This window comes from Cheilinus undulatus, linkage group 2, assembly GCF_018320785.1.
Source record: "Cheilinus undulatus linkage group 2, ASM1832078v1, whole genome shotgun sequence".
In the NCBI taxonomy this organism is placed as follows: domain Eukaryota; kingdom Metazoa; phylum Chordata; class Actinopteri; order Labriformes; family Labridae; genus Cheilinus; species Cheilinus undulatus.
The window spans coordinates 18,882,268-18,904,418 of record NC_054866.1 but is presented as its reverse complement, the minus strand read 5'-3'; the positions used below and the strand labels follow the sequence as shown (position 1 = coordinate 18,904,418).

The 22,151-nt window shown below is 38.3% G+C and overlaps 1 long non-coding RNA gene across 2 annotated transcripts in view; it reads left to right on the top strand.

Moving 5' to 3' along the window:
- Positions 1-18,339, top strand: part of LOC121519090 — a 181,984-nt gene extending 163,645 nt beyond the window's left edge. For both annotated transcript variants that reach the window (XR_005992689.1, XR_005992690.1), the window contains 2 exons: positions 5,812-5,872; positions 13,724-18,339. This is a non-coding gene — a long non-coding RNA (uncharacterized LOC121519090). The remainder of the gene's footprint in view (positions 1-5,811; positions 5,873-13,723) is intronic.
- Positions 18,340-22,151: the final 3,812 nt, after the last annotated feature.

The following is a 22,151-nucleotide window of genomic DNA, read 5'->3' as shown; positions in this document are numbered from 1 at the left end:
GGAAAAATGAAATACAAGTTAATATTCGACTCCTTTCCTACTGGTACAGTAAGCTGATCATTGACATTCCTTTAAGATATTGGAATAAATTCAGCAGACTTGCCATTCATCAGCAACATTGTGGGTTTTTTAAAAGAACTTCCTACTGTCACATTTTTGTCAATGACGGACAAACCACCAGAGAAATACCAAATACACTGTTAAAAAGGCAGTCATGCTGCTAGTTTTTATTGAAATATCTCAACACCTCTTTTTTGTTTGATGAAGGGCTTTTAAGCTTCTGCTAAAATGTGAGACATTTTTCAGATCATGAAAAGTTTAAAAAGAAATCGAGTGAAACAATGTTATTTTATTTTTCATGATCAAGTATCATTGTGTATGAGTGAATTTGTTTGGAATAACACAGAGGACATCTGATTATTACATGTTACCCTTTAAGAACTTTTTTTAAAGCAAGTTTCTGCGACTTTTTCTCCAATGTTGCCAGCAGATTCCCTCAAATTTGAATTTGATTGAGCCTTTTTTAGCTCTTGATAAATATTTGTGACCATATTTGCATAATTTCATGTAGTGACTATGTTGAGGAAGTGTGATTGGCTGATATTTTTTATTCTTAATCTGTTTAATAAGTGATTTCTTACCTGTAAGTTGGGTTGATGTCTGTGTCAGTCATCAGCAGAGCTTCCTCCTCTGCATTGGTTGATTTGATGCCTGGTGTTCATGTGCACCAGGCAGGTAGATCTCACAGGGAACCACTTTGATATGACTGAAGGGAGCGCTTCGTTTCCTTTCAGAAGTGATGCTTCATTAGTTGTAACCTCATTAACGCTGACACTCATGGTAGGAGAAGTCCGGCTGTTTGTTTGTGTGTGCAGTGACAGTTAGTAGTTGTAAAGGATATCAGAAACAACAGGAGGAAGAAAATAAGCCTTGGACACCAGGCTCATCCCAGTTGAGCTTAAAGGCGGTAAAATCAATTGTCAACGTGAACAATTGTTGTCATAATATTTCCAATGAGCAGACGCATGGACTGCATGGAAACTGTTGCTGTCAAGATATCTGACGTGTGAAATATTGTGACACTCAGGAAGAAAAAGGAAATCTCCTAATAATGAACAATAACAGTGACATGTAGAAAATTCTTCAAACAATTCAGAATTTCTTTAATACTATGCAGAAAACCTTTTGAATTTTCCACTATAAAAAGGAATCTGTACAAACTTTAAATTAAAATGACTTAAACCTAATGATGCCTCCCCCTTCCTGTCTACCAAAATAAAAGTTTATTTTGTTTTTCCCTCCTTTTTTATCAAAATAAAGTGTGTGCAGTCCTTCAGTCTGAAGTTTCTTCCTCGTGTGGTAATGACGCCTCTATTATCAGCCATAACTGGGTCTAAACTGTGAATAAGCTGAGCCCTCCTCGTCTAAAAACGTGTGTGAGCAGTTGTGATTGTAGGTAGAGGAGAGCAAAAGACTGCCCCCTGTTGGTTGCCTCTGGGAAGTGTCCAGCTGTGTCAGGTTCAGATTTGGTGACTTTGTAAATGAAGGAAAGCATAAAGGTTTAGTATGTTTTTTTTGCATAGTGCCACCTTAATTAAGCATGACGCCAGTCTTATTTTTAATGATAGATGCAGCGAGACAAACCTGAGCAGAGCATGAGAGCGCCCAGCTCTGTGAAATCTTCTTCTCCTTCATATCCCTCCTTCTTTTCATTGAAAGTCTTTTTTATTTTGTAATAGATGACCTGACCACTTGATTCTTAATATTTTACAGCTTGTTTTTTGCAATATTTCCTTTAATAGCACATTCTTAAAAATACATAAGCATTAACTGTATCTTATGTAAATATGTTTAAAGTGATGTTGAACCAGCAGTACTGCATACATGTTGTATGTCTGCTCTATATCTGATTTAGAGTCAGAAACAGGGATGAGCCCAGCCCAACTGTGGCTCACATGGGGAGCCAAGTGCCATATATAATAGAAATAATGCTATAATAAAAAAGGAATTTTTAAAATTTCATTGATCATATTTTAGTGAATTGCAATTGATGTAAAAAAATTGATATTCCACTTTATTTTGCAATCAAAAAAAAAAAACATTTTCTTGCATCATTTTGGACTTTTCTACTGTCTTAGGCAATTGGTAGGTGATAATGTCAGGTAATTGACATCCTGTTTGTATACAGACCTGCTTTTATGTTTAAGGAAATTAAGAATATGTTGGTAGATAAAAAATTATAGCATGAACTTGACTATGGAAAAAAGAATGTGTTATGGAAAAAAAATAATAACAGTAAATGTCTGATAACTAGGGCTGTAAAAAGACAAAATTTTAAAATTTTGATCGCCCCAGATTTTTGTAGTTAATCGCAATTAATTTCATTCATTTTATTGCATCTTAAATTCCACTAGTTTGCCTTTGTTTGTTTTGGAGTTTTGTACTGTCTTTAACTAAGCATAATAAACTTCTTATTTGTTTAAGACCAGCTTTTATTTTGAAAAAATCAGAAAAGAAACTTTGGGTAGATTGAAGATTATAACGTGAACTTCACCACAAAAAAAAAAAAAAAAGAAATTGTGATGGATTGAACAAGAAATAAGGTATCAGTAAAAAAAGTAAATGTTTGATTACGAGGGCTGTCAAAAGATGAAAAACATTGTACTGTGAGTAATCCCCAGAATTTTGCAGTTAATTGCGATTGATCAAATTATTTTTATTGCATTTCAAAAGGAAATATTTTGCATTCAAAATGAGCAAATGTCTTTTTGTTTATTCTACTGTTTATTCTGGGTCATTGACCTCCTATTTTAATACAGACCTTTTTTTATTGGTCGATTGAGGACTATCAAATGAACATACCACAGAAAAAGGAACTTGTTATGGATTGAAAAGGAAATAAGGGACAGTAAAAAACTCAATATTTGATAACACAAGATGCATATGATTTTTGAGTTGTCCACTGAGCTGCCTTAAGTGAAATCGTTTGTTAAGGTAGTAGTGGACTCATTTTACATCACAGTGGCTGCAGGGAGATGCTGTAGTGGATTAACCAAAGTGTGGTGAAAGGAGCAATATAGCATGCAAATAATCTTGATAAATGTGATTAATCTTGACAGAGCTGTCTGTGATTTTGTTAAAGTGAAATGAGTCATTAAGGAGCAGTGGTCTTATTGCCATCCCTGTGGCTGCAGGGAGACACTACTAATGATCATGCATTTAAAAATAATGCACTAATGTTGGATACTAATTAATCATTATAAATGCATTAATGCTGACTGTCTTAGTAATATGTAATTGAAATAAAAACCAATAATAAATCCAAATATTTGTATTAAAAGAGCCAGGATGATACAGGTATTATCCAACACTGTCACAGTTAACTACTTCCTTTCCTAAACCCTTTATTTTCATTAATCCTGTTCCTATAACGACGACCCTGAATGACCTCCTCAGCGCCTCTCCAATCAGATGTGACAGCTGTCGATCAATCACTCCGGTCAACAGCAGCACCATCCAGTGAGAGTGTCCCGTGTGTCACTCTCTGCTGCTAAATGCACACTACATCCACACCGTCCTCTGTGTCTGTGTGAGTGCTGTCTACCTCTTAGACTCTGCAGGCTCGGCGCTGTGCGCCCATATTGAGGCGTGCTGCTGCTGTTTTCTTACATGCGTGGGCTCTAGTGTGACAGATCTGGGTCTCTGCTGATGAACTAGCTGAGGCCAGTACCAGCACGTCACCGATACATGAAGAGAGTAAAAGCGGGTCAATAAAATCATAGCATTGAGATAACATCTACCTCGGTAGGCAGTTGATTTTTTCACTGAAGCGAATTAAAGTATTTGTCTTTAAGAAAAGCTGCCCTAAAGGATTTTGTGTGTGTGCTTTTAACTTTTCTGCATCTACTTATTTGTGTGAGCCTTTGTCTGCCTGCGTGCTAATATTAGCACCTCGCCGAAGAGTGGCTCTATGTGGATACAAAGCAGGTGATAAATGAGGATAGCTGCACACTGCATGTGTGCGTATATGTGGGAGATTTTAAAACTGGTAGCGTCAGTAAATTTTCTGCTAAGGAGGGGTGAGAGTGTGCTGTAGATCCAGATGCACTGTTTTCTGCAGCTGTATAGAGATAGAAAAGCAACACAATGTGCTGCCTGCCAGCCAGCAGTCAAAGAGGATTGGAGATTAGCTGGCTGCAGACACAGTCGGTCGATCAGTCAGTCAGGGAGGGAGCGAGCACAAGAAAAGGGAGAGGGCAGTGTGGTCTCGGGGATTTTTCCTTTTTCCCCCTCTCCTCTCCTTCCAGGCCCTGTCGCTGATTTGAGCCTCCAGCCGGCTGCATGTCGTTGCTCTCCTTTTTTCTGCTTCATCTGTCCCTCCCCCCATCATCTCTCCTCTTTCTCTCCTACTTCTCTCTCCCTCTCCCTCTCTCTGTCTCTCTCCACCAAGCCAGTGGAGATTAAATGTAGCCTCTATAAGCCAAAGCACATCATGTAGCAATGTTTCTATGGGCCCTTCTCTCTCCCTCTCTTTTTCCGTCTCTCCTTCCTTTCCTGAATTAAAAATATAAAAAAGCAAAGAGGACTGGAAACGTGGATTTTTGGTTTTTGCATGCAGAAGAGAACAGCGGATTTGTTTTATGGGGTGGAAAGTGGACAACGGCAAGGTGGAAAAAACAACGGAAAGGAGGACTACTCTCTGCACCCTCCTCCTCCCCCCTTACCTCTCTTGTCTGATACAGAGGAAAAGTGGGCCTCTGGCAGTAAGCGATTACAGCTGTGAGGCAAATTAATGGATGATATCCCCCCCCCACTTCTTTTTTTCTTCTCCTGCCGATCAACAGGGTAGACGAAGGAAGAAAGAGCCAGAGGTGGGGAGAGTTAAAAAAGAAAGATTGAAAGAAAGAGGTGGAGTGCTAATATCAGGGCGAAGGGGGGGGGGGGGGGGGAGTTATGGTTTTTTCCTGTCTTCCCTCCTTTCCAGCTCTGCATGTGATTGAAAGAGAGAAAACAATGCGAAGGGGGAAAAAGGGCGAAGAAAAAGAGAAAGCCGAGCCGAGACAAGAGATCAGCAGGCACCTTTCTTGAACTTGGATTTTTGTGTGCGTGTGCGTGTAAAAGGCGTGCAAGAGAATGTGCAGCTCCTGACTCGGAGCTGGATAAAAAAGTAGGTAAGGTGCATGGAAAGGCAAAATAGCGTGTTAGAGTTATGTCTGCAATGCATACATGTGTGTGTTTAAGGAAGTGTGTTTGCACCTCTTCCTCACCCCCTACCTTCCCTCTCTCTCTCTCTCTCCCTTCGGTTAGGCAGCGTACTGGTATCTGCTTCACTGGCACGGGGGCCCGGCATGGCTGCGCTCTCCATGCTCGTTTTTTCTATTTTTCCTCCTCTCACCTTCCTTCCCTTCGTTTGTCTACCTGCTCTGACTTCCACTCGGCATGTCGTTTTCTGTGAAGCGTCTCGCAGCTCGCCTCCTCTCCAGACTGCTCCGTCTTGCTCTGCATGTTTGTGTGTGCCAGTGTGTGCGTGTAAAAGAGAGGGAGCAAAGAGAGAGAGATAGAGAGAGATTGTGCACATGGTTCACTCCAGCTCGGTCCTACCACGCATCCTTATGCCTCTCTTTCTTGTCTCCGTGCGTCGCTCCTTTCCCTGTTTATTTCGCCCAACTCCGACACGGATAGATCTCTCATTCCTGTTCCTTTTTTGTGACCAGTAAAACTTATCCTCTTGAACATTTCTGGAATCTTGTTGTAAGTTTAAAAAAATCTGAGCTTTTTCTTTTCTCTCTTCTTTTTTCCCCTCCCGAGCAGGAAGCAAGCTAGCAGAAGGAACGACAAGCGAAAGGGGGCATCCTGGATCCTGAAGGGGAGGGTGAGTCGATACCGAACGAATACTCTTCCTCCCCATCTGTTTCCTAAGCTTCGGACCACCATGGTGGCACGAAGGAGCCGCAGCAGAGCTTTGTTATCTGGCCCGTCTTTTCTCTGTCCAGAGGATTCGGAGGACAAACTGAGCAGGGATTTATGCTGGTAATGATTGGGCATGCACTAAAAGATTTTAATAACAGGGACAGTCGGGTGAGCATCATGTGAGAGGGGGCTGTTTGACGCTGTGCGGTCCCACAGCTTCAGATTTCGATGCTGTGATCGATGCAGCCACACAGGGTTTTTGTGTCATACATCCCGACAATAATTAGCAATCAGCGGCTGATTTTGATTTTTCAGTGCGGCAGTAGATCTTCTGATGTTCCGTTACAGCAGCAGGCTCTGTACCTGATGGCAGGAAGCATTTTTCAAAGTGCTGTATTGTTCAATTGAGGTGGGGGAGGGGGAGAAAGAGAGAAAAGAGAGAGAGTTCGGTTTGGGGGGTGGTGGGGGGCTGGCCAGTGTTGTGTCTGGCTGAGGTTTGCACTTGTTGTATGTTCACGACTACATGTGGGGGGGGCAATGGAGGTTGCAGAGCATGCATGTAAACGAACGGTGATGCGTAGCTGCATGTGCAGCAGGGAGAGCCCGCTCTGTATGCACGAGATGCTCAGACGCTGCGAGTCCTCATTTGACTTATGGAGTTCAGTGCATGGACGCAGGCTTGTTGGAGAGAAGTCAAAGAGCAGCGTGGTGAAGGAGGTAGAGGAGTGAAGATGTATCTCTCTCTGTCCCTGAGACCCTAACTTGTGACGTTATGTTTTTCATGTCCACGGGTTAGGCTCTCGGGAGCTGAGAGGGATGCACGGCCAGCGCTATCTCCCAGCACGTTCCTGCTTCGAACAATGGCGATGAGAGCAGGGGAGCGGGGAAGGCCATGGCGCAGCGCGGCTAAGGCGTTTCACTCGCCATGTTACACATTTCAGATTGGCTCACACCCTGCTGTTCATTGCGTGGCTTTCTGTCTGCTGCACTGTGCATGTATGATGAGATCTGGGGGCTGTAGACGGATAGCTGAGACCTCCTGGGTGAGGAGGATGGAGATGTGGAGGCATGTGTGTTTAAGGGTCATGTGATTAAGACAGGATGAGATGAGGGCAAAGATGGATGACATGATGCTGCCTTTCTTGAACTGCAGGGGCCTGGTGAATCAAAGGCTATGCTAATTATTAGCCTTTGACGTTTTGTCGTCATCGGGCCATAACCTCTTATCTACATTTTTCATGATTTTGATCTTTCTCCATAAATCAGTGGTCACCCTTTGCATCTGTCAGTGGGTTTTACAAAATTTTAACCAATAAAAAGTGTCAAGTATAATCCTGACTATAATTATTCAGAGTTAAACAATGTGTTTGTTCAATTTCCTGAAAAGTAGCGGTTTTGGAGAAAAGAGGTTACGGCCCAACAGCGACGATTTGTTTCACTTTAAACACGACATATTTGCTAGGCAGAGGTTCTGACTTAAATGTGATGCTATTTGTGTTAAGCGCCTATTTCTGCCTATGCTAATGAACCTTTCTGATGTAAAATATATAAAATCGTGACTTTCAAGTGTTCGTTTCAACATGTTTCTTCTTAATCTCATTTTCAACCACCTTATAAGAATAAAATTCTCCTCAACATCCTATATGCAGTCATTTTTGGTGCTAAAGTTTGCACAGGTACAAGTTCAAAGCAGGTGGAATGCTAATAGATGGGTGTTAGCATCCTAAGCTACTAGCCATTCGCTGCTAGTAGGCACTGCTGCTGCTGGTAGAGAAATGGCTAAACAGCTGGTTAGCATCAGTAGTTTATAAGCGCTAATGCTAATGCTGCTGTGATGGCATTAGCCTTCTCACACACCAGTGGGTTCTGTTAAGTAAAGAAGCATCTGTCAGTGCATTATACCCCTTTGTGTCTCCCACAGACCTGCCCATGCCTCTGTGTGTATGTGTACCTTTATGACTTGAGAGCAGCACAGAGTAATGTTGAGAGCGTGACCATGACAGCTCTGTACATTATGTGCTTGACCTCAGTGAACCCTCGCCGATGTTCAGGCTCACTCGCTCATGCTAACACACATGTGGCAGACGGATATACATACGCTGTGGTGGATAGTGTCCACTGCAGCTGCCAGAAGACCTCGCCGACATCCATGAAGTGTTTCTGAGTATGCAGCAGAGCGGCAGCGCACTTTGTGGCTAAAACAAATCTCAGATGGTGACTTTGGATTTTGGAGAACAGTTCAGTCAGTCAGTGAAACACATGGTGGCTGTTTTAGAATGACTACTTCACTCCAAACTGGATGTTAAAGCATTATATTACTATGTCAGCTCATCTTGTGCTCTTAGTAGGCTGTGGCCCTCCTGAGATTTGCATTTGCAGCAAAATTCCTATCTGACAGCATGATGCATCGATATTTGACTTCACACCTTGGCTATTTGTTTCTAATGGGGCGTAGCGAGAATATTGACGATCTCTAAGGATGCTTCCCTGCATTTATATTGATGCCAAACCTTGTGCACTTGTGGAGCTGAGATTAAAGACGGTGGAAATTATCCTGATGCCAGACTAGTCTGCAGCAAGAGCCTGAAGAGATGCATGTGGAGAACATAGAGTTGTTTTGGTAGATCTTCGTTTTGTATGCACTATTTTGGGTAAATAGCACGACTAAAAAGTGATAGAGAGGACAAACGCAGGACGACAGGAGAGTTACATTGTATGGTGATAAAATGGACACGTGGAAGAGAGAGTATGCAAGGTTATGAGGTTAAAATTTTATTATAAAGCTTGCTTTTGTGTGTTATTGTCTGCATGTTTTTATGGAGGCAGTGGTATTCAGCGGCATTCTACTTCTTAATATCTCAAATATTTTTGCCTTTGAAGCTTCATTTATTCCAATGTATGAAAGCTTCTCTCTGTAATCAGTAGCATCCCCGTCTGCTTCACACTTGACCTTGAAAACTATTTTTATCCCTCCCCTCCTAAGGTGCCATCGATCTGTCTAACAATAGTGTTTATTTGTTGCCCTTTTGTCCCTTTTTTACTGCAACCATGCAGTGTTCCAATTCTGATGTTAACAAACTAAAATGGATCATAGCATCACCCCTTCTGTTGATCTGCTGTTTTTGCATCTCTCTTATGTAATTGTGTTCTTTTTTACTGAATATCTGCATCGAAATTGTCTTGCATTTGTAAGCTTGGTGTACAAACATTAACCTGGAGCAGTTTGTGGGTAGTCGGGAAGCTAAAAAAGGGGGCTGCAGGCTTGCTCTCCATTGTTCGGCTGCTGCGCTCACTGTCTGTACACTGTGTCCCCATGGCACAGGCAGACATGGAAGAGAGAGACAGACAGACAGATAGAGCGACTGGTGGGCATATGCCAGCCTCGATAAGCTGCTTCATTGCTGCAGTGTCAATGGAATTTTGTAAAAAATAAGGCACAGCTGCTAATCAGCGTCACCTGGGAAGCCTGAGAGCTGAATTCTGATCAGACAGATTTAACAAATACGTAGGTTATCTGCCTCTGTGATTAAGAGGAAGCCTCAGGTGTGTCAGTCAAAAGACCTACAGTGACACCCTGCTCATTGAGACTGACTGAGATTTACCAGTGGAGGTTTCAGTTTTAGTGTAAGGTCCACATTCATGCAGCTTTTGTGGCTCAAAATATCATTGAACTCGAATCGAATGATTCTGAAAGCTAGCAGGCAGCTGCTCATGGATAAGCTGTCTTTTAAGATGGACGTTTTGTTAAGATGGATAAGTGCGATGGACAGCTCATGGTCAAGAGAGACTTTACAGTGTAAAAGTTCAGGTGTGGTGGCGATGCTGCAGCAGGTTGACACCCAAAGCGCCCTGGGAAACCGATTGAAAATAAAAGCCGAATTATTGATAACAGAGATTGATCGTAATGGGAAGAGCCGTCGAATGAGGTGACAGACGACCGGCCATAAGCCATAGTGTCTCTTTGTGGCAGCAGCGATGCGTTTACAGTCACCATCCTGCAGTTTTTCTCTGCCACTCCCTTCAACACAACCTCGACTCAGCTGCAGGCGGGAGCAGCACACTCATCAATAACACGAGCCGGTCAGGGTGTGCTCCAGTCTTATGTGTGTGCTTCCTCCAGTATCCGTCAGCATGTCTGTAAAGTCTTATTTGTGTGTGAGTGTTTAGAAGCACTGCAGAGGGGTTCACCACCCTTTCCCTCCAAGTCTGTCGGTGAAACAAGATGGCGTCGTAGCACCACGTGGGCCCTCCCTCCCGCGCTGCCCACGCCACCAATGGCACCGGAAAGCCAGCGGAGGTCATATTTGGAATTGTTGCACACCTGGGGCATATTTATTCCCCTCATAGCTGAAATTGCTGAGGCGCTTCTCAGTGCTGGAGCTCAGCCGACTTTAGGAGATTTAGGATTTGGGGCCGATCCAGAGCTTTCATTGTTTTTCTCTTCGTTTCTTTTTTCACTCAGTCTGTGTATCGGCTGCCAGACTGTATGCTGTTTTGGCTGTGATGTGGGCGGTTTTAAAATGTTCTGGTGGGGCGGACGAGTATGTTTTCAGTATGATTTTGTCTGCCTGCGTGTGTGAAAGAGTGTAAGCGTGTGTCCTCCCTTACTCAGGTTAAAGCTAAGGCCAGTTTAAAGGAGCTTGAGGATTGTGCAGCCACATCACAGCAGCAGATTAACAGGACTACACAGTAACCTCATTAATCTGAGAGACACTAATGTCACTAACAATGTGTCTGCGCTCACACACAATCAAACACACACATTTGAAGCTGCTCTCTTTGTCTGTAGCCAATAGAGACCCCGGTAGTGATGACTGGAGTGTCCCTGCTGCAGGTCAGACTGGATTTACCGACATGCTGGAACTCTACCCATGAATCAACACTTTACACTTCGCTGCCACATCAACAAAAGCTGCTTTTTTGGATGTTACAAGGAAAAAATAATAGACGCCCATAAACTGCGGTGGATGTTTTCAATCGTTTTCTGTGTCCTGGTAGCTGCAGATGTGATCAGCTTTGTGTTTCTGTACAAACAGATGTGATTTTATTGTTTCACGTGCTTTCTTTCTCTGCTTTTTTAACTTCGTTTTTTTTATGCTGTTTCTGTTTTCTTTTTGATCAAATGATGGGAATGTCATGCTCAATACATTTTAGTAAAGGCACAATTTTGACTGGTGTTTTCCACAGATATTTAACCCTTGACATACCCAAAGTCTGTTTTGTAGGGTTGCATATCAGCTTGTAAACTGCTGTGAGTAAATTATTAAAATGAGTTCTTTCTTGTTTTTCTACTCATTTTGTAAAGTAGAAAAAGTTGGTTAACAAATCAGAAAGTCCATCAACTACATGTTCTTTATTAATTTATGTTTTTGACTTTTGAGTTTTGGGCAAAAATGCAGATAATTGGGGACATCAAGTTGGACTCGAATGTTTGGTTTTTTCACCTTTTTTCCTTGTAATTTGTTTGTGAGCTTGTTTTCTTGTTTCATTTTTAAGCAAATATGGAGTGTCACCCTGGACTCTGATGAAAAATCACTGGCACTTTTACACCTTTTTAAGATTTCACAGACAGAAATCACAAATTTTCTGATGTTAGTATTAAAATGTCTATTTTATATTTTTTTTAAAAGTTAGTGTTTGGGTCATGCCTCGTGTGCAGCTGGCACACCGAGTTTGGGTCCGGCCTGTGGCTCCTTTCCTGCATGTCTGTATCCCCACACTCTCATCCCTGTGTCCAACTCTATCCACTGTCCTGGTGTCAGGCCAAAACCTTGTATCTCAAAAATCACCACTTATCTGTGGAATCAAAAAATGCTGTATTTTTCAATCAGTTCAAAACCGAATAGTCATAGTCAGCATCTTTTTGACACTTTTTATTGCTTTAAAACTGGTTAGAACTCACTGACAGATGTTAAGAGTGACCAGTAGGCACTGATTTATGAAGAAAAATTAAAACTTAAACATGGAGATACAATGTTCAGATGTTAAGAGTGACCAGTAGGCACTGATTTATGAAGAAAAATTAAAACTTAAACATGGAGATACAATGTTCTGACCCGATGCAAGCAATATTAAAAAAAAAAAAGTAAAATTGCATAAATATGTTGATTCTATTAACTTGAGAGTAATGTAGATGAACTTTTTCACAGCAGATGCAATGTATCAAAACCTTAATTTTTGTGTGTATTACAAACAACTTTACATGGTGCAATTTTGCAAAGGAAGACCAGTTAATCCTTCAAATCAATTACTTTTTGCTAATTTCTTAATGTTTTCAAGATCCCAGTCTTTTCATTTCATGTGGCACGTTTTTCACAAGGAAATCTCATCACCAAGCTCGAAATAGCATTAGTTAAAGTTTTTTGCACATTATCTCGGTCTTAAGACATGCAGTTCAGAGCTGAATGTAATTTTTACATTCATCTATGCATCCAGTATCTAAGCCACATATCACGTTCAGGTTTGGGGATGCTGGAGCCACTCCCAGCTATCATTGGGTGAGAAGCAGGGTACAACCTGGACTAGTCAGAAGTCAATCACATGGCTGACGTACAGAGACGAAAAGAGAAGCACAGTCACATCTACGGGCAATTTAGAGTAACCGGTTAACCTGACGAGCATGTCTTTGGAGTGCAGGGGAAGCCGATTGATTTTTCTATGTTGAATCAAGTAATGGAAAAGTTTTTTTCTTTTTTCCACGTTAAAACCACAACAACTAACGCGACTAGTCATCAACAATGAAATCTTTTGCCAACTATTCAGATAATGAATGACTAGTTTGAATAAATCTAAGATATCAGCATCCAAAATGTGATTATCTTTCTCCTCTTTTCTGTAAAGGTAAATTAATACCTTTCGGTTTTGTCTACAGCATCCTTAGAAAATATTAAAGGATTATAATTTCTTTTTTTAAAAAGTGGCAGTATTTTTTTGAATTTCAAATTCTTTGAAACGGTCATTCTTTCAGCTACTTGTGGAGAAATTAAATGAATTGCAGGGATGTACGCTGTGAACGTGTATGGAATAAATTTAAATCAAGTAAATTTTATGATATGCAGATGAATGTTTTATGATACTTTTAAATTCTGTTTGTTTTGAGAAGTGTTTGCTTTCTAAGTGTCCTGTTATGAAACCACTTCTCCTCCTGTAATAATCGATTGTAAGGACAAAGCAGTGATGTGAGAGCAGAACAGTAAATCTTCAGAGGCCTGGTACTGAAATAGAGACGTCTCACGGTTGTGTCTAAATAAAGCTTCAATGCTGTCATTTCACACGATTGTGATTCTTTCAACTGTCATGTTTATTAATAGAAACTCAGGTGAAGGTGTTGAATTATTTTTCTGAACAGATATGTCATGTGGCATGTCTTATATTTTATCTTTGGAGGTATTTTTACACCTGAATCTGTGTCAACCAGATTCCTCTGATCTTTGGCGTGATTTTTTGTTTCTGCAGAGCTGCTGAGATGCATTACAACACCCTTACTGCTGACCACGAACACACAGGGGACACCGCATAGACTGAGATATAAAAACATATTTAGGGCAGATGACAGCTAGATTACTGTTATCAGGATGCTTGTTTTCAGATGGCCTAAATTGAGGGTTTTATGTGCTTATGGTTATGTCTTACATGGCTTACAGGTCATTGTTAAACATCTAATTTGTATATCAGGTATTTAACTTATAAATGGAGTACAGATATACCTTGATGTTTCAGTATGAAGGCTGTGTAACTACTGTATGTCTTTAAAATGATAAAGCAGATGTCAAAGAGTTTTGTCTTTCTCTCTCTCTCCCTCTCTCTCTGTTAGGCCAGGTCAGGACATGTCGAGGAATGGTCCATTAGCATGAGACGGATATGACGCCCACACAGACACAAGCTGTCCATAAACGTGCATACACACATTCATGGGGTAAAAATGATATCTTGACCAGGATTACTCACAGATGTGCTGTACATGCTGACATATTGAGTTAAGTCTTGCGTTTTGTGTCTTGTGGCCCTAAAGCTGAAGTGTTATGAAAAATTCCAAGAGAAGTTTTGGATCAATTTTTTGTTTTATTAATAAAATTAATTATTACTAAAAATGTTGTCATCCTTGTATTATTTCAAAATGTGCAGAACTTTTTTTAATATTTAGGTTATTAGGTCGAAAATCTCAAATGTTTGCTCTGAGATGCAATGACTCACCATGCTAACTGTTCAAGGTTTTTCAATAAAGTTGGGCATAATATAAAATCACTCCATGCTAGCAATGCAGGTTTTTTTTCCCATTTTCTTAATGCAAACAGATTAACACTCAGTGCAAACTTACAATGCATGGTAAACTCAATTGCACTTTTGTTTAACAACATAGCTTCAAAACAACATAGCTCCTTAAAATCAAAGCTCTTATTTCAAATCTTATGCTAATGCTAGTTTTATGCTAATGCCTTTGTGCCATATTTAATGCTAGCACTTAACCATACAGTTCTTTAAGCATGCACTAAATGCTGACAAGCTACATGCGCTTTGGTTTGCTAAGTGCTAACTTGTGTATTAAATGATTTATGCTAACATTTAATCATGCTAGCACTAACATTGAAGTAATTGCTGTAGTCACACTTACGCCCATTACATTAAGGTTTTGTAATGTTTTCTATTTGCTATGCTTACATTTAGGCACACTATGATTTAGCACAATTATACTGTGGCAGCTACTGACACTTCTTAACTTTGTTCAACATTACGTGGTGAGGTTAGCTAAAGATTTTTTGCCACTTAAAGGAACTTAATGGGAGTTCATGCTAACACTCATATGTTTAACGGATTTACTTTATGTACACTTGGTATACAAAAGCGTTCTTTGCAAAAAAATAAATAAATAAATCAATGTAAGAAATACCCTATGGTAAGTGATTGACATTTTAAAACTAGCTATCATGCAGTGTGATAGAATGCTAACATTGAAGCATATGCTGTTTTTTTGATAGTTTTGACCAGTGGTTCCCAAAGCTTTGCAGCAAGACAAAGCTAGGAAACACCGGCTGATAACTTCAGCACTACAGTTCATTGATACCACCTCAGATGCGGTTGCAGTTTAAGTCCAAGACACTGTCCCAGAGTACCCACTGCTAAGCAAGAGAGCCCTGGCCACATTTAGGACTTATGCCCTACCTGTGACTGAGAGCAGCTGTCTCGTAGCTGCACCCACACTCAAAAAGATCCATAGCACAAAACAAGCCCACAGTAGTCACAGAAATTATTGCAGGACTGGTGGTAGAAATCTTTTTTCAGGGAATCGTTCATCTTCAGAGAGTCATATTATTAAAACTCTGGGGCAATGGTTGTTGTTTTTTTGTTTGTTTGTTTGTTTTTTTCCAAAATTATGAGGTTGTATGTTTTGCTAAATGTGGAAAAAGGGAATGATGAGCAAAAATCATGTCTGACAGTGTGTTTGTTACACTGTCTTATATGTTTGCATGTTGATGCGTACAGTAAGGGGTTATCTGCCAAAGGGGGCCCGCTAAGAAAAGTTTGGGAACTTCTGGTTTAGACTGATGTGCTCCATGCCAACAATTTGCAAAACATAAAGCACAGGTGCACGAGCACTCTGTGATAGCAGATATGGTGTTATACGTTACTATAACATTTACATATTGTACAATGCTACAGCTGATCATGCTAACACTGGTATTTGCATTGCTGACACTTATTTCTATTTATTCTTTATGCTAAAACTTGAACATACATCTATTTGACAAAGTTGAATTGTCAGTTTAAACCTACAAACACTGAAATACTATAGTATGTGACAACACAACATCATGTAGCAAAAGTATTCTGTGTCACTTTCAGTATAGTTTGTATGCTAAGTTATTCAAAGGTGTATGCTAACACATAAATATTTTACAGTGATGTAGCAGATCATGCTAACACTGGCATATTTTTTTTTATTTTGTCTTGCTAACACTTTAGCAAAGTCAGTTAAAGTATCTTTATTTTATGAAAGCTCTATTTGCTAAAACACTCATAGATGCTCCTGATTTGAAGGTTTCTGCTAGCATGTTAAGCACTGTAATAGCATGCTAATGGAGTATTTGTGACATGTTTTTAACAACTCCGTTTTTGTGTGCCAATGCAATCTGTGCATTCAGCACAACAGCTAGCACTAGCCTAGCATTGAAATACCAAGATAACATTATTATTTTATGATTCAGCAAGGCCAATTCTCTTTTACTTGCAGGTTTGGATTAATGTGCTCAATATTTACATTGATATTAAAGACTTAATACCTCTTCTATCACTTAATTCAAGGACACAATGTTTAATTGATGCTAGCACTTCATATGCTCTGTGCTAAGTGAAAAAACATGTTAGCTATTATGGACAGCAAATAATTTTTAGGTGTCTGGTTAACCTTTTAGGTTTTCTTTCATTGCAGCACAATAGCACAGTCAGTAAATAAAACTTAACTATTTGAATGTGCATTCTAAGCCTACAGTTAATTTCAGGTTATACTTTTGTAAATAAGATATGGTTCTATGTTAACACTTGAGAAAGTTTACGTCCTCCTCCTATGCAACTAACATAAGCCTACTTCTGATTAAAGTAGTAGAAATGTTGTCTATGGAAACTTGCCTCTGACATGTTCTACAGGGCTGCAGATTATAAATCCACAGCATTCATTCCTGGAGTTTTTCAGTGATGAAGTGTCAAATCTTTGTGGTGTCCATTCAACCTCAACCTGCTTCCTCTTCCTGAGTGATTCAGCACATTTCCAAGAATGGCTTTCAACACCGGGAGCGTTCTTGTCTGGACTTGTCAGATCCAGATTTGGGTTTACTTGGGATAAAGTGATAATGAAAGGAATACTGGCACACATAGCAGATGTGATGCAGCAGCGTGGTTTGTACATGCTATGAAGTTTAATTGCAGGAAAGCTAAGTCATGTCCTGTCATCAGAAAACATGTCCTACAGAAGTCAATTCTAAGAAGAGCCTGGCTTTAATGTGCCTCGTTTATGTCTACTTTAATATTGTTATAACTATATTTTACATTTGTTTTAATCAGTTTTTTAAAATCATGAAAACTGTGTTTTGATCAGTGTTTTAAATGTGCCACCTTATTTAAATGTATTTTTGCACTGAGCTTTCAATGACAGTTGTTTTTCTTTGTATGCAAAAATAAAGAGTAAGTTCTATTTGATTTAATTTTCCTCCAGGTAATTCAAACCACTGAAGAAGAAACTGACTTTGCATATTTGAGTTTTTTTATTCATTATATTATGTAATTTTCCCTTGTCAAATATAAAACAACCTAATTTAACTCTTATATCATCTTTAAGGATTGAATTAATTAGTTTCTCTAAAACATGGAGTTTGACTAAAGATATCTGGCCTATATAGAACATAGAATTAGTGAAATGGAGCAGATTTTGTTACCTAATTGCATCAAATTTGCAAATTGCACCGAGTACTATACCCATTGTTGAGACTCTTATTTATTCTGTGTATTTATGCAAATGCATCATTGTATGATTATTGAAAATAACTGGAAATACAAGACAAGGTCTGGAAATTAAAATGCCCAGATAATACATTTGGAATTTAAGTTGAGTGCTTAAATTGGCTCGCTGTAGGTTTTAGGATTGATTTAGGATTTTTCTCATCACTTTTAACCCCCTATAAGCCTCAGATCCTTGGGGCAGGGGCCTCCTGGTCGTTCCAAAGTCGAGACTCAAAACTAAAGGTGACAGGGCCTTCTCCCTCGGGACCCCTCAACTTTGGAAAGACCTGTCTGAGGAGAGAGGGCATGCTGGATTTGTGACATCTTTTTAATCACTTCTTAAAGGTCATTTTTATAGATGTGCTTCTATGCAACCTTGTGTTCTATCTTTCACTTGTATTTTATTATTATTAATATTTTACAGTTTCTAGCTTTCTCATTTTTGTTCTCTGATTTATTGATCCCAACACATTTTAATTGCTTTTATTTTATTCATTCTGTTTTGATTTTTATTCTATTCTGTCTCTTCCTAATGTTTTATAAGTTCTTACATCTCTGGTCCTCAGGTTTCTGTTTGTGTAGTTGGGTTCCTGTGTTTCCTGGATTCGTCTAGGTTATTCTGGATTTTTATTATGTCTTTCTAAGTTGATATGTCCTTGGGTTTTATAATATGTCTGCTGGGTTATTATGGCGTTGGGGTTCATTACTAGCTGAACTTTTCATAGGTCCTTCTGTTGTTGGGGCTTTGTCTTTCTTGTGTTCGTATGCTTGTGTGATGATTTTTTGTCTTAATTGGGATGTTTCTTATTGTCGGAGCACTTTGGAATCCTGTTTTTAAAGGTGCTATGCAAATAAAGTTATTAAGTTCTTTAGTTTTCCATTTTTCAGTATGTTAATCATTTCTGACTGAAATAATTACATTTAGAGCCATGTGTTCAAATAAAACCCTAAACTGAAAAAACTGCTGTTGTTGGTTTTTGTTGTGTTTTATCAAATGATATTAATCTTTTAAAATAAAGTTTTGATATGTTCCCTCCTCTTAGGACATGCAAAAGAGAGAATTAAAACCTTAAAACACTTAGGCTGTATATTTTATGTTTTATTTATATTATTCCAACATTTTGTTCTTTACATTTAAGTTGCTTGCTGTTGTTTAATAGCCTTTAAAACCTACTTTTGTGTTGTTTTCTCACAGAAAAACACCAAGTGAAATGCATAGTATTTATATATGTATGTTGCAAACAACCTATTTTGATTATAAAAGATTTATTCTTTATTAAAGTGTAACACTGGGCAGTAGTGATGCAAATAAATGGAAATAAAAACAGCATTAAGGTTGTTTTTATCTGATATTATTTCATAGAGTAAAAGCTTTCCTTAAACCAAAATAAAGAATGAAGACAATACATTTGTTCTTAAATAATACTTATGAGTAATCAAAAAGACATTCTGCATTGTAAAATAGGTGTGCGTTTCATAACTGCGTATGACGGCACAGTCTGCATATTTGATCAGATTTTCTATCAGAGTTGACTTTTTGATTCCTGAATGTTTCACTGCAAAACAACCATGAGTTCCAGCTCTCTGATTATGTAAGATGAACAGCATAGAGGGGGAATAAATCTATATTTTTAGCTCTCTATAGCACACATTTACCCTTCTTGTTAATATCATGTAGATGGAAGAATTTTCCTTTCAGTTACATAAGACCAACATTTCCTGAGGTTTAGCTTCATTCAGTCTCACACCAAAAAACTGCTGCTGTAAAGATGAAACATGCTTTTCTGATGGTTTTGATAAATTCAACAATGACACATTTGAACACAGTAATTAGGATTATTGCACAAAAGGACGTCTGCGTGATGAAATCTTTAAAGGGATGTCAACCCTGTCTGTTGGAACAAACATGCAGAGGCACAGAGAGAGAGAGAGCACACAGAGCACAAAGCTGAATCTCTCCTCATCCGACGTTATTTTTCTCTCCTCTGCTCATCGCTGTCTCTCGCTCTCTCTATCCCTCCATCCCTCGCTCGCTCTGCCTGTAAATCCACGCTGAGATTTGGCTCGCACACACTGGAGCTCTCTGCAGCCGAAAAAGTAGGCCAAAAGCCATCTGAGGACAGAGCTCGGGGAGAGACAGAGGGAGAGAGGAGGGGAGGCGAGTGAGGAGAAAATGACTGAAAGGAGCTGATAGAGGGCATGAAGAGGGATATTTATTTATATCTTTTTCAACCTTAAATCCTGTTTATGGTTTCATTTGTGGCCTTTTTCCAAGCCATCTCTGAGATTATATAACCTCTCTGAAGGTCTTTGTTGTTAAAAGGCTGACATGCACAGCCTCGTATTGATGTGCTTTTTTCTTTAATTATGACATTTTAACACTTTGCCACATTTTACAAAAAAATTACAATTTAAAATCCTCACAGAAGCAACATCAGTGTTTCTTTTAGATGCATAGCATCTATAAATGTTAACCTTGAGAATCTAGCAAGCTCTCTTGTCAAAAAGTAGACAAAATGAATAAAAGTAAATAGATAAAGACATAAAATGGGATGAAATAAAATTTGATCTGATAGCCAAGAGTTGCATGTAGGATGGGGCTCTGTTACTTTAAGGTTTTAAAAATTTAACTTGCGTATGTGCACAATCTTTTTTTATCCTGCAGTGAAAACCTCCGTTTCGCTTTGAGACAGCTAAACATAAAACATTGATTTGTTTGTTGTTGTAAACAGAGATGAACGCTGATCTTCAAAATGATAAACTCTCTGTCCTTAATGGTACTTTAAAGATTAAATCATCAAATGCAATCTTCTTTAATAATAATAACAAAAAAGACATTTTTCAGCTGTTATAAAATTTTGCATGCTTTAATTTTGAAGGAAATCTTCAGAGGAGCTTGAGTTCAAAGGAATTAAGTCTTTGTTTCTCCTAAAGGAGGTAGTTTTTGACAAACTGAACAAAAAGTTGAGTAATGGGGTCATTTCTTTTTAATAAGCCTAAGAAAGATTTCCAGATTTCACTGCCCAAATTAGTTTGTAACAAATTTCAGCTCCCAAATAAAGGAATCTGTCCCTGTCATTTTGGTCTCTTACATGTCTCAGGCCAGGACGTTCCTCAACACTTTATTGCACACTTTTTAAAAATTTTGTTTCATAAGACTTATATAACGTTTCTCTTTATATATATATATATATATATATATATATATATATATATATATATATATATATATATATATAGAAATTGTAGTGCCATTATTGTAAGGAGCCAGTTTGTTAAAAATCTACTGCTCTGAAAGTCAACACTAGAAATTACTCTTTTTGTCTTTTTGTTTGCCTGAAAGAAAAACAACCTCCTTGTTCTTTTTTAAAAAAGCATTCTACTTAATGCCTCACAAGCTCAATTTATTTAAAACTGTTACAAATAGCAGATATTTTCCTTTCTTTCATTCACTCAGGGCTGCATTTTTCAGCTCGCTTTCATTTCCGGTACAATGTTTGTTAGCAGGAAAGAATCTGTCATTTCTGCTGTAGACATTTATCCCACCAAAGTTCACATGTTCACAAAAAAGTAGTGCTGGAAAATTGTCAGATATTTATCTCTGCTCTTGACGTGGCACTGTCTCCTGTATTTGATTATGGAAGGGAATTCATTTGATATCAAAAGTTTTGTCGGGATAAAAATGTAAAATTGTTTAATTCTCTGCTTTATTCAGTTAGTTATAAGCTGTTTAAAAACATGTTTAATCCACCCTTTACTTTATTACACAATTTTATTTTTTATTGAGCTTTATTCTCCTTCTGAAAAAACATATTTCCAATAAATTAAAAGGAATTCTCTGCTGTTTAAAGAACCATGTTTTAGTTTGATGCTTGACATTAGAGATGAAAATAACAGTTTTCTTTTCTAATTTCTCATTTTTGTGTTTCTGCAACATAAAAATGATTATTTATTTACAACTATACAAATATGATATCATTCAAATTTGAAGAAGCTGTAAAATTACTAAACAAGTTTTATTTTTGAATTAAGATACATCTAAAACTGAACATTTTATTAACTTCCATTATGCTCCATTTGTCTTTAAAACCTTTGAATTAAACATACAAGTTTTGTAGATATGAAACTTTTCTAACATAATTTCATTTTGTTAGAATTCATTTTTCATTTCTTCTTCTTTATATTTCTTGGTATTGATTTTAAATTTGAGTTTCTTTCACATAAAAAAAAAAACATTTTGCTTGCTTAAAATTTCAATTTCTTTTATTTTTCTAGTAAAGAGAAATTAGCAAGTTTTCCTCTTCATCACTTTTTCAAGCAGGAACAGTTTTTCTAAATTTTATTTCTATTTTGTTGTTTTTATTGTAGCATTTTATGGTCTTAACATTTCGGATAAGATAGTAAATAAGTGATCAAGGACATTTTAACCAACAAGGGAAAGATTTTATATCTAATTTCATGGAAATTTGTCTTGCTGTATTGTAAGTTACTTCTTCTAGATTAAAATGATTGATGCCTTATTTTTCTTGTTTTATATCTTGATATAAGCTGATTTTCTGGACTTGTCGGGTAAATGTGGATTATATAAAATGCAATGACTTTTGTTCACAGAAAGTTAGATGTACACAGAGATCTGAGTTTTTTGAAATTCAACTTTTGATAAAGGTGTTTTGCTTTTTGTCCCATTCTTTGCTTCATCCTGTCAAAACCTGATCTTTTATAATCTATCTCTAGCTCTAATCTCTAATATT